This window comes from Primulina huaijiensis, chromosome 2, assembly GCF_012295235.1.
Source record: "Primulina huaijiensis isolate GDHJ02 chromosome 2, ASM1229523v2, whole genome shotgun sequence".
NCBI lineage: Eukaryota > Viridiplantae > Streptophyta > Magnoliopsida > Lamiales > Gesneriaceae > Primulina > Primulina huaijiensis.
Window position 1 is genome coordinate 9,751,659 of NC_133307.1, and position 13,712 is coordinate 9,765,370.

At 33.7% G+C, this 13,712-nt stretch overlaps 1 long non-coding RNA gene across 1 annotated transcript in view; it reads right to left on the minus strand.

The window, feature by feature from the left end:
• LOC140966804 (uncharacterized) overlaps positions 1 to 10,072 on the minus strand; it is a 117,273-nt gene extending 107,201 nt beyond the window's left edge. Inside the window, exon 1 of the long non-coding RNA XR_012173440.1 lies at positions 9,537 to 10,072. This is a non-coding gene — a long non-coding RNA (uncharacterized lncRNA). The remainder of the gene's footprint in view (positions 1 to 9,536) is intronic.
• Between the last annotated feature and the right edge of the window lie 3,640 nt (positions 10,073 to 13,712).

Below are 13,712 nucleotides of genomic sequence, written 5' to 3' on the forward strand. Positions count from 1 at the left end.
CCTATTATCGAATATTCGGTTAATATTCTTCAATTTCATGAAATCATGCCATATAATCATTTAATCATACAATCATACCTTTAATCATATAATATGCATCAAGTAAGTATTTAAAATTAATTAAATAAAACAATTATGTAATTTAATTCTTTGCATGCATGTGGTTTACGTATGTTGATTTTGGACGTTACAACAAGTCTCGGCCACTCTAAAAAACTTAGGAGAGAATTTTTGGCCAAATACTTTCATCACCGCCTCATCCCGTCGAGGCTGCATCGACTCCGGATTTGTCAAATTCGTGAGTCCCAATCTCAACACAAAATTGATTGTGATTTCAAGTGCAATCCAAACAAGAATCAAAGTCTCCGATCGTGGATCCAATTTGACGATCAAAAGGCAGAGATCCGTTTGAAAGAAGATACAAGAAAGGTCACCTCCGCTAATCCCGGATTGGTTTGGAGTACAGCGTAATTTACGCGAAAGTAAAATTTTAAAACATCATATGGATGTTTAAATTCATAATACCCACAAGTAAAAGTTTTGAGCATCGAAACTAAAATTTTAAACTTCCGCTATACTTTGGGTATGAGAAATTGGTATACCAACATGATATATACTCATTTACGATAGGTACTCATCGGTTATTATTTTATTTATTTTTGGAAAAAAATTTCAAGATTTAATTGATATTATTATCATTACCATACTCAGATGGTTAATTGGAAACATGGTAATGTATTATTTAGTAATCATATGCATACGATGTCAATCAAATTTTCTAATTACATTATTTCTTTTGGAAGAAGAAATCTTCTACATCATTAATGATAATTTATATATATAAATATATATATATTATTTCTTTTGGGAGAAGACTACATCATTGGTGATAAATTATATATATATATATGCATATAATTATTAAAAATTAATGGTAGTTTGTGGTGACCTAAAGAAAATGAATAGGTTGCATATACAACGGTTTCATGTATGTGAGATTCATACATTGAAAAATAATAATTTTATTTAAATCCTTATATATTATACAATTTTATTTATATTATAACTAAAAAATGACACCTTGATTTTAAAAATAATAATTTAGGCATAAAAATATATTTTTTATTTATTGTGTCGTGTCGTGTCGAATATCCGTCTCACAATATTGACATATGAGACGGTTTGCGAGATTTTTTTTAAATAAAATCAACATTTTAATAAATATGATATTAAAAATTTTATTTTAATTTTAACTGAAGAGGAGATTTCCTCACAAAAAAGAAGAGATTAAACGGGATAATTTCAAGAGTATGCCAAATTCTGGTAAGATATATATTTCATAAAGTTTTCAAATATTCTATGATCACTGAATCAATTTTAGAAATATGAAAATAATTTTTTAGCAGTAAATCAACTAAAATTTTATAAAACTTTAAAATAAATAAGCAACAAATCAAAAAATAATTTTATTATATGCTTAGAAAAGCAAAATATGCCCATTCTAAATTCCGTAAATGGACAAGCACAACATCCGAAGAAGTACACTTACTGTCAGGCATATAACTGATTAAGGGGAAATTTGTAAACACTCTCTTTTTCCAAACTCAATTTTCTCCTTATTCCCTACACATCTAAATCTTTGTTTTAACTCCCAATTTTCTAAAACTTTCAAAATCATCCTTAATTCTTATGATTTTTGGTACATGGCATTGTTATAACTATCGAGAATGTTATTTACAGACTGTTCCTCACAGCCTAACCACGCAGTCGCAACAGATGGTTCCTGACGCAAATTCCTTTAACAGCACCTAGCAAAACCCTGTTTCGTTTCCTACCTCAGGATATATAGTAAAGCAGTTCAATTTGAGACTAATACATGAGAGGGGCAAAAGCTTTTGTTCTTTATTCAAACATACCAAATATTAATATATAGTAACCTCCTATAGAGGATAAACTTGTTTAGCTACTTATAGTAACTGAATTAAAAACACACATAAACTTGAAAGAGAAAATATTACAATGTTTGAAAGAAAATGAAGAGTTTGAATGATGTCTTCATCTTCTTTTTGCCTTCTTATTTATAGAAACCCCTTGCGGATTTGTTTTCCGGACTTCCAACTCTTGCCATACCTTTATTGCCAACCAGCTGTGTTTGGCATTATCTCTTGAGTGGGTTGAGTGGGTGGTTGCATGGTCCTTCCACCTTTTATTTTTTCTTTTCTAGATTATTAATCTGGAAAGAGCTTATTCTTCTGATCTTATCTCCTGACATAACTAGTAGATATGTGTTTGTATTATATCAGCTGAGATCTCGTTCTCCCCTTCTTTTACTAGTTTGTAGAGATCTTTATTTTTCATCAGCTGCTTACTTATTACCTTGGTGCGTCTTTAAAAAACCTTCAAATATGTATAATAAATTTTCTTTAGGTTCCAACTATGTTCTTGTGTATTTTACTGGTTCTCATTTACTCTTTATTTATAGGTGTAATTGGGTCCAAGTTCTCTTATTCATTTAGTGGGTTAGTCACATGCCCACTATCTCTTGTCGGTTAATCTTTAGCTTTTGTTATCCCCAAAAAAAAGTGATGGTAGTCACATGTCCACTTATTTTTGTCGAGTAATCTTATACTTTTGATGTCCCCGAGGAAAACATGGTAGTGGTCCTTCACCACTTGGTCCTGTTTCTGCAAGATGCTTCCTGTTTGACCGAGATCTGAAGCCCTTGCCAAATTCTGGCTCCTTCTGGTTTGGGTATTCTGGGCAGATCTGTTCTGACCATCTTCCCACATGAGCCATATTGCTGAATTTCTGACGAGTCACTTTACTCTCCGACAGCTTGCTGTTCCACAAAATATTTCTTTTCTTTTCGAATAACTCTTCTGCAAAACTTCTTGTTTTTCCCGTCATGGTATTTTACAGGAATGATCCGTTTACTGAATTGTGATAAAATTTAAACGAAAACTTGACCTTGTCCATAAACCCCATGCTCTTCTGGTTGAAATGTCATCTTCTGTTATTGAAGCAACAAGGGGTGTTTCTTTTGTCGGAAGATCTTTGATAAATTTTTGAACATTAACATCCGACCTTCTTAACTTGATGAAATGAAAGGCTTCGTGAGAGCCTTTTCCTGCGAGTTCTAGTGCTGTACTGAAAAATTATTGCTCCAGAATATCTCCTCTGAACAAATAGTTGTTATTTGCCCATGTTTCATGCACGGCTTCCTGAATCCATTTAGGTAGTCTAGAAATTTCTGGGAAGCTTGGTGATATGGTATAAACTGAGGCAAGAGCCTCGAATTCATACCATGCTTTAACTTCATTTGGATATGAATTTGGTTTCATCCATACCCTAGAATATTTCTCTGAAACATCAACCCTGATTGTAGCCAGGTTAATGCCTACTCTTGTTTTTAATTTCTCCCAGCCTTTTTGGTAAACATGAAAAGGAGAAATTGTAGCTTCATTAGTATCAACTTTAGATTTATCTCGGTCAATATTAGGTCTAAGATTGATCTTTCCCTCTTCAATCCCCAAGGTGAAGGGTTGATTTGAAGACTCGAGATAAGGATATGGAGTCTCAATTTTTGTTTCAGTCGGCTCATCTGGAGATGATCCCGAATTAACACTTGTGCTAGGGGCATTTGAATCCCCTGCTCCAGATATAGAGTCATGTACTAGAAAACTCTACATTTGAGAAACCAGTGGTTTCTCAATGCCTTAGAAGAGAGGCCTTTGTATTGCCGACCATAACTGAGTATAGGCTAGTAAACTTCCTGTGATTCGATCAGAAACAATTCTCTTATCGGCTTGTTGTAGTCTTCCCGCAACTTCTGTGTCTAAGGTTAGCTTGTTGAACTCGTTTTGAAGTATTTCAAGGTATTCTCTCAAATGCCTCTGCATTTTTATGATGGCATCGCTATCACCGATGTCCATCTCTTGTTAAAAAATCTTCAAGAATATTTTCATGAGATTTTATTATCACAATATCAAAAATATAATTTTGACATAACGCTTGCCATCTTAATAATCTGGCTCTCTCAAGTTTAGACTCTATTCTATTTCTCAAGAAAGCTTTCAACTGTTTATTATCAATTTTTAAAGTAAATTTCCTTGCAAGTAAAAATAATGGCCATTTTTCAAAAGTCCTTTTTACTGCATAAAATTTTTTTTCGTTGATATGTCATCTTATGGCTTCTGCATCTGAGAAGAGTCCACTGCAATATCTGCATGGCTGTTCTCCTTCATGTGTCAGCTTTGTTAATACTGCCGCCCACCAATGATCACTGATATCTGTATATAATACCAGATCATCTTCATCCTGAGGAATAGCCATTTTCGGAAGATTTTTACAAATATCCTTTAATTGACTAAGTCCATGTGTGTGTTCTTCCGTCCATATAAATTTTGCATCTTTTTTCAGTAATGGACTAAACATTTTCCTGTGTTTTGCTAGGTTTTTAATAAACATCCCATCAAAATTAACAACTCCTACAAAGCTTTGAAGTTTTTTCTTTTCTTTTAACTCGTTTGGAAAATTTTGCACCTTTTCTATTATATGATCCTGCAAAATTATTCCAGATTCATTGATTTTTATTCCGAGGATTTCAATCTTTCTTATGGCAATGACTGTTTTTTTCCTGATAGAACCAGTCTTTCTTTTTTACTAACATCAGAGAAAATCTCTAAATTCTTAATATGTTCTTCCATATTTTTAGACGCTATTAACACATCATCAATATAGACAAATAGAATTTAAAATAATATTTAAAAAATTATCCATTTTTCTTTGGAATATCTGAGGTGAATTAGCCAATCCCATTGGTAATACTTCCCAGATATAATGTCCTTGTGGTGTGGAAAAATATATGAACTTCTTGCTTTGTTCCTGCATTCGAATCTGATAAAAACCAGACTTGCGATCGAATTTAGAGAATATCTTAGCATTGCATATGCAACTAATAAGATGTTCTCTACTAGGTATAAAATACCCATCAAACTCCAGAATCATATTAATTTCTTGGTAATTAATAACCATTCTTGGTTTATTCTTTTTTATTTTACCATGATTTCTTACAAGAATTCATGGGCTGCTGTATGGTCAAATTTATGCTTTAATTAAACCAAGGTCCAGATGTTCATTGATTATAATATACATAACCCTTTGATCAATTATATTCATTGGGATAGGCTTGCATCGGACAAATTCATACTTTTTTCCTTCCTTAATTTTAAGGCAGGCTTTGAGTTGATTTTTATCCCATCATGCCAAGGGATCTTCATTGTAATTTTCTTTAATCTTTTTCTTGACATCTTCTAGTGATACATTTGAATCAAACCTTACCTCATTCTGATGTAGAGCTATCTTGAGGCATTCTATTTTTTCTGGTTGGAGAGGTTTATCTGCTCTTAATTGGAGCATTGTTTTTCCAAACCGTCTAGAATCCTTCATTTTTGGGTTTATAAGTTTTCCTACATCACCACGTTCGCTGCGAAACTTGATTGGCAATTTTCGATAAAATACCTCTCTGAGTCGCTGGACTATGATTTTGTGATCACAAGGTGTCGTAAACACTAATCTTCTAGTCTCATTTTCTTGATTATAGGACTTAAACATTTGTAGAAAATTATTTCCTAGCAAAATGTCAGCTCCTGTATTATGAAAATAAATTGGTGGTCTTTTTACATTATACCAAGGCATTTGTCCAGCACCTCCGATCACGATTTCCGCCATCTTAATCCCTTTACATAAGATTAAGATTCTTCTAGAAAAATCTCTTCCAGCAATCTTTGGTAATTCTTCTTCCAAATTAGTGGGAAAAACTCCTCTTTTCGCTACACAGATTCCAACACCTGAGTCAATATAAGCAGCAAAGTATTCTTCTTTAAATTGTTCATATAACATCCCTACTGGAATGTATATCGAGAATAGACTTGTGGTCATTTAATTTTCCACATCTTATCTTCCTTCATATACTCCATTTCATATTCTAGACGTTTCCAAGGTTTATGTTCCTCAAAAAAATCTAATTCAAGAACCAATCGATCTGGTTCTTTCCCTGGAATTCTTTTGATATGAACTTCCGATTCTCCGATATTAATTATTCCTTGGTAAGTTCCTATCATCGATTGTTCTAAATAATATATAGTATTACAAGGAAATCGATTCTTTTGTTTTACAATATCAAATATTATTTCTACTTCTTTCCACCCTTATGGGTATCTAAGCTTTCCTATTGTGGAGAAGCTTTTTGGTTTCTGTTGGGTTTCTTGGACAGGTGCTTTTCCCCACCTGTAACTTGTAATTTTATCTCTTTGAAAAGATAGTCTTCTTGATTCCAATCTAAGACTTTGATTCCAATAAAAGACAATTCTCTTATCGGCTTGTTGTAGCCTTCCCGCAACTTTTGCGTTTAAGGTCAGCTTGTTGAACTCGTTTTGAAGCATTTCAAGGTGTTCCCTCAAATGCCTCTACATTTTTATAATGGCATCGATATCACCGATGTCCATCTCTTGTTAAAAAATCTACAAGAATATTTTCATAAGATTTTACTATCACAATATCAAAAATATAATTTTGACATAACGCTTGCCATCTTAATAATCTGGCTTTCTCAGGTTTAGGTTCTATTCTATTCTTCAAGAAAGCTTTCACCTGTGTGTTATCAACTTTTAAAGTAAATTTCCTTGCAAGTAAAATTAATGTCCATTTTTCAAAAGCATTTTTTACTGCATAAAATTCTTTTTCGTTGATATGCCATCTTATGGCTTCTGCATCTGAGAAGAGTCCACTGCAATATCTTCATGGTTGTTCTCTTTCTTGTGTCAGCTTTGTTAAGACTGTCGCCCACCAATGATCAATGACATCTGTATATAATACCAGATCATCTTCATCCTGGTTAATAGTCATTTTCGGAAGATTTTTACAAATCTCCTTTAATTGACTAAGTCATTTTTTAAGCTCTTCCATCGATATAAATTTTGCATCTTTTTTCAGTAATGCACTAAACACTTTCTTTTGTTTTGCTAGGTTTTTAATAAACATCCTAGCAAAATTAACAACTCCTAGAAAGCTTTGAAGTTGTTTCTTTTCTTTTAACTCGTTTGGAAAATTTTGCACATTTTCTACTATATGATCTTGCTAAATTATTCCAGATTCATCGATTTCTATTTCGAGGAATTCAATCTTTCTTGTGACAATGACTGTTTTCTTTTCTGATAGAACAAGTCCTTCTTTTTTACAAACATCAGAGAAAATCTCTAAATTCTTAATATGTTCTTCCATATTTTTAAATGTTATTAACACATCATCAATATAGGTAAATATGAATTTAAAATGATCTTTAAAAATATTATCTATTTTTCTTTGGAATATCTGAGGTGAAGTAGCCAATCTCATTGGTAATACTTCTCAGATATAATGTCCTTGTGGTGTGGAAAAAACTGTGAACTTCTTGCTTTCTTCCTGCATACGAATCTGATAAAAACCAGACTCAATCAAATTTAGAGAATATCTTAGCATTGCGCTTGCAAATAATAAGATGTTCTCTACTAGGTATAAAATACCCATCAAACTCCAGAATCTTATTAATTTCTTGTTAATTAATTACCAGTCTTGGTTTGTTCCTTTTTATTTTACCATGATTTCTAACAAGAAATCATGGGCTGCTGTATGGTCAAATTTATGTTTTAATTAAACCAAGGTCCAGATGTTCATTGATTATAATCTGCATATCACTTTGATCAATTATATTCATTAGAATACACTTGCATCAGACAAATTCATACCATTTTCCTTCCTTAATTTTAAGGCAGACTTTTAGTTGATATTTATCCCACCATGCCAAGGGATCTTCATTTTAATTTTCTTTGATATTTTTTTTTGACATCTTCTAGTGATACCTTTGAATCAAACCCTACCTCATTCTGATGTAGAGCTATCTTGAGGTATTCTATTTTTTCTTGTTAGAGCGGTTTATCTGCTCTTAATCGGAGCATTGTTTCTCCAAACCGTCAAGAATCTTTCATTTTTGGGTTTAGATGAAACGTCTACTCGTGTTTAAAGTGCGGAAATAAATTTTTTTTTTGTCCACATAAAATTTTCGACTTAATATATAAACTTTCGCATGCATGCGATCTACAGAAAAATATAACATTTAAAAATGATCTTAAATATTTGATAGTAAAAATAGCGCAGTTTAAAATAACCAAACTTATCCAAACTCATATATGTAAACATAAACGTATAAAAATCTTAAAATCATCAACGTATTAAAATATTCATCTCCTCTCAAATCTCATAAAACATTATGCGGAAAACAAGCGGTCCTAGGGTCCTGTCACCACACCAGGTCTTCCTACTCAGAGTTCGACACCTACAGTCCTCTCATCATCAATCTCACCTACATCACACACGTCTAGTGAGTCTAAAGACTCAACACACCTGTACCAGTAATAACAAGTACATATACGTAGCACACAGCAGTGAAAAAAAGCATAATCAACATACATTTCGTGTCTGCAGTAAAAAACGTATATGTAAACGTTTCCTTTCAAAACATGATAATAATCATAGCATGTATCTTCGTATCATCATATACGTGTTAAATCATGTCATCTCATGTCATCATAAACGTATACATTTTCTTTTAATTGAATTCAGTTCATTAGTTGTGACTTTCGTATCAGCTCTATCGTATCAGCTCTATCTATGGATCCATCTACGTATAACCACAGTACTGGGCGGCAAGGGACATCAGCGACAGCATTACCCGTCCACTGAGCCCGGGCCTCAGCTCATCATATCTCATGTTATCGTATACATATACATCGTCAGTCACAACCAATTCTCATCCTTCAAAAACATCATCATGTTCATCACTTAATAAAAACATGCATATTCGTAACTTTTTCCTTCAAACCAAGCATGCACCATATTTATCATAATTTCATAAAAATCATAAACATGATGCATAAACATTTAAAAACAAGATAAAACGTGCTCAGGGAACTGTCAGGGCCAAAATCTCACCTCGGGTGCAAAATGATCATTTTGCCCCTAAAAATCCAAAAATTACAATTTTGCCACTATGCGTAAAATTTTAGGTTTTTAACATTTTCTTAATTCCTTTGACTCTAAATGTCCCAAATAATTATTTAAGCCTACATGAATTTTCTAATATTTATATTTGGCTTAAATCGATGACTTTTAAATAAATCTTTAACAATAATATATTAATGCGTTTTAATCTCGAATTAAACCAAACCTTAGCATAAAATTCCCAAATTAAAAACTTAAACTTCTAATAATTATTTGAACTTAAATATAATTTTTCATAATTTTATAAAGTTTAAATCTAGGCGTTTCAATTAATTCTTTAATTAATATTTCGTGCGGTGATTAAATCCCGGATAAATCCAAAACTTATTATTTTGATCCGAAACTTACCAAACTCTTAAAAATGTCCCAAAACATATTTATACGCATCCCTAGACGTAAACGCGAGCCCATTTTATAACTTAATCGAATTGTTTTAAAACTTGGACCGGGTTCCCTATTTTAACCCGAATCGAACCGAAATTTAACCAAAATTTTCCCAAATTTTTATCACACCTTATAAACTCTGAAAAGACCTTAATTTCCCCAAAACCATCCCCTTAGGCCTTCGAACAAACCTTGGACAGCAGCTGGAAAATCCAGCAGCCATTACTCAACCTTTGCCGAGACCCTAGCACGCAATTACCATCCCTACTCCATAGCCGATGGTTCCAGACACCAACCAACCTTTCTTAGACACTCCTAGGACTTTCCCAAACCTATTGAACCCACGAAAATCAGCCCATGCATACTGGAACTCACCGCTTCTTGCTAGACTCCAAGGAAACTCAATTCACGAATAATTTCCTACTCTCTTGATCAGCTGCGCTTGAGTCCCTTTCCTGCTCGTGCTGAACCCTTCCAAACCTTGTCTCAGACCCACCAGGGCCTGGTCTAAGGCTCGGCTAGGTCCCTGTGTTGCTAGCTGATCCCTACCCGCTATTTACCCCAAGAACCGAGCCATCCCAAATAACCACTCCCCTCGGCTCTTCAACCTGCAACCACCAGCAACAGTTCTAAACCCCAAGACAACCCTTATCACCATGTACAGCCCCATAACAACCAAAAACCGCAGCCCCTTGCACCAGGGACGTAGCCAGAAAATTATTTGACCTTGGGCTGAATTATTCGATAAACAATAGTGACATGAACTAGATATAAGCTACTGAATATGTGTTATGTAGTTTTTCATCGAATAAAACTCGTCGATTATTGATTTCTAAAATGAATATTTCAATCAAATCAAATTTTATCAGCACATGCATGTCTAGGATGAGAAGACCATCACAAATGAAAGGTGTAGAAGTTATCACCAAACATTTTAAATGAGCATCAAAACTAACTTCGATAATTAATAACATCCAAGCACCTAAATAAGAGGAATGAATACATATTGGGAATTTAATAACATTAAGACAACAACATAAGCATTTCACTTTACTAAAACCCTTGTAAAACAATTTATTATCGTCTCAAAAACTCAAATTATCTCAAAATAGTATGTCGCAGTCACTTGACAAATCATTGAAAAATCACTTATTAACTTCTGCGCATGAACAAATATAACATGATTTTTACTTCAAAGAAAAAAAGAAAATCCAGAAACAACTAAAAATATACATCATACGGAAGTTAATGCCAAGCTCTATACATAACAAAAATCTAATATTATATGACTTCATCACTACATAAGCTAAAAAATAACTACAAACTCAACCAAGCTACATTTTGAATTTTTCTACATAATAAATGGAATAAACCAATTAAGTAGCAAAAATCAATCATTTCACCTTGTGCTAACTCAATCGAGACCCTCCGCCGTACAATCCTTTTCAACTCCAAGTCTTTGCTTCCAAAACTGTATTTTATATTGTAATTGATTCTTTTTATGATTAAATGGGTTTAAGATAATTTTAGTGGGCTAAGTTATTAAATATAATTATTTTATGGGTTGGACAAAATTTTAATATAAATTAAATTACATATATACCATAATTAAAAAAAAAAATTTAATCCAGGGCTGGAGCCCACCCCAGCCTTTGGGGTGTCTCCGTCCCTTCCTTGCACAACATAAAACAAAACGTGAGCATCATGCAAGAACCGAATGTTTTTCATGTCAAACTCTCCTAAAATGCAAGCATGATGTGGATCAGAGAATTCCCATACAAATATATTAAAATCAGCATATTTATGACGTGCATGAAGAGAAAATAAAAATACAAGCGTGCCTTGATGATTTGATGAACAAGAACGAGACGAGGGAGACACCGGGAGGATTTTCTCTTGAAGAAAGGAGCTTGGCCGAGAGGTGTATACATGGAGGTGCTGAAACTTTGCTGAAAACGAGAGGACTAATGGGAGATGGGGGTGTCGGTTGGAGGAGAGAAGATTTAATAGGTGTAGGCTCAAAATGTAATAATTAAATAGTTAACAATTAGGTTAATTAGCTTTTATTTTAAATTAAAAGTGTTTAAGCCCAATAAGCTTAAAAATAAGTCCATTAAATTCAAACACACTCCCGAAAAATATTTCGTGTTGGAAAGATTTTGAAAATATTAGGCGAACCCTCAAAAAATCCCCCGATTTGATAAAATTTGCGTACCATTAAAAATTAAAATCCTACGAGTAAAATTCTCCAAAAATCCCACTTTTGAAAAATACATTTAAAACACCTTATATTAATTAATAAAAATGAATCATGTAATTAAAATAATTTTCCTGAAAATTCTCTGGTCTCCGATTGAAACGTCTGCCCTTTTTATTGCTTTAAAAGTACTCGAAAAATTTTTTTTTTTTTTTTCGGCCAATAAACTAACACATGAAAATATTTTGCCCTCTTTAAAATAAACGTCAACTCACTAGCATTTAAAAATTCAAGTGAAATAGTCATAAAGTAATAGCGTCTACTGTTTGCCAAATCTAAAGTAATAAGTTTGAAAAGGTATAGCTCATACTAAGCCTCTCAAAAACTCTCAGAAACTCTCAAAAGCATAAATAAATAGTCTTAAAATCTTTAATTTAAATCATAAAGCATAATGCGGAAAATGAAATGCCGGTCCTCGGGTTGTGTGCACCTTCAGTCCAGTAGTATCACTCATCAAGACCTCCCTCAATACCACCTGCATCCATCACACCTAGTGAGTCTAAAGACTCAACACACCATAATCTTGATAACGAGTAGTATAATAATAAAATCACATGCAACAGTGAAAATACTTTTAAGTAAAATAACATTTCATGACATGCATAAACTTTAACATTATCCTCATCCTGACATCAATCCTTTAATCATGATCATAACCATTTTCCTTTATCCTTAGTTGAATTCAGATCGTTAATTGTGACTATCCTCAATCCTCAAAAGTCGATGGATCCATCTACATGTAACCACAGTACTGGGCGGCGGGGGACACCAGCGACACTCTCACCGGTCAACTAGGCCCTGGCCAAGCATTATCGAATAGAAATACGATCGTCGGGGCTCCCTCTGGGGCCTTTTCCCCTCACGATATTCCCATTCTTACGTTAATCCTCATATCCTCTGTTCGTAACAATGGAAACACGATCGTCGGGCTCCCACTGGGACCATCACCCTCACGATATTGCCATCATTAACGAACTAGTCACAATCACTTCACTTCCTTCAACGTTTTTCATTCACATCACTTTATAAAATCATTAATAACATTTACCTTTTTCCCTTTTTGAAACCAAGCATGCAACATGTATTTAAATGTCTTCTTTAAATCATAAAAATTTATAAGACATTTAAAAATCATAATTAAATTATGAGAAAGTCATAAACATTTTAAAATACCATATTTAACATGAAAACAGCATTTCGGGCACTGCCATGACCTTTACTCATTTCCCGGTGTAAAAAGACCGTTTTACCCCTAGACTCGACAATTTATGATTTCGACTTTTTTCTTGATTTCATGACTCTAATATGTCCCAAATAATTATTTAAGCTTATATGAATTTTTTCGTAATTTTATTTTGCTTAAAACTTAGACTTTTTCAATTATCTTTTCTTAATTATTTTAACGGTGTTTTAATCCCGAAAAATACCAAACTTTAATATAAAATTCCTAAATTCTATATTTAGTCTTTTTATATTATTTTAGCCCTTATGGATCACGACTCGACCCCCGTGAGTCGTTTTCCAAATTTTCTTTGTTTTAAAACTCATTTTAACACCTAAACTTCGACCCCGAGCCATCTCTTAATTTTCACGAGTTACTCCCGAGCCATGTCGAACCAAAACTTGCCCAACATGCCAAAGTACCCTACTGGACTCTAAGTTTGTCAAGATATCCACCCAAAACCGAAAAACGAAGCAGCCCAAGTAACACCTATTCTGGCCGAGAGTTGTGTGATGAATGGACTCTATGTTGTGTGATCGTGTGGACACAGCCAACGCCCTACCACCCAAACCCAACTCAAGAACACTTGCTTAGGACCCTAAGGACTCTTCCTAACCTAGCCCGTGCCCCACGCATGGAGCCCTTGAACCACAGCAGCCGTGCGATGGCAGCAACTGCTGCAGCTGCTTCTCGGGTAGAGTCCTTGCTTGCAAGGACTCTTCTCCAGCCTTTACCGTGTGTCCTAGCCTGGCT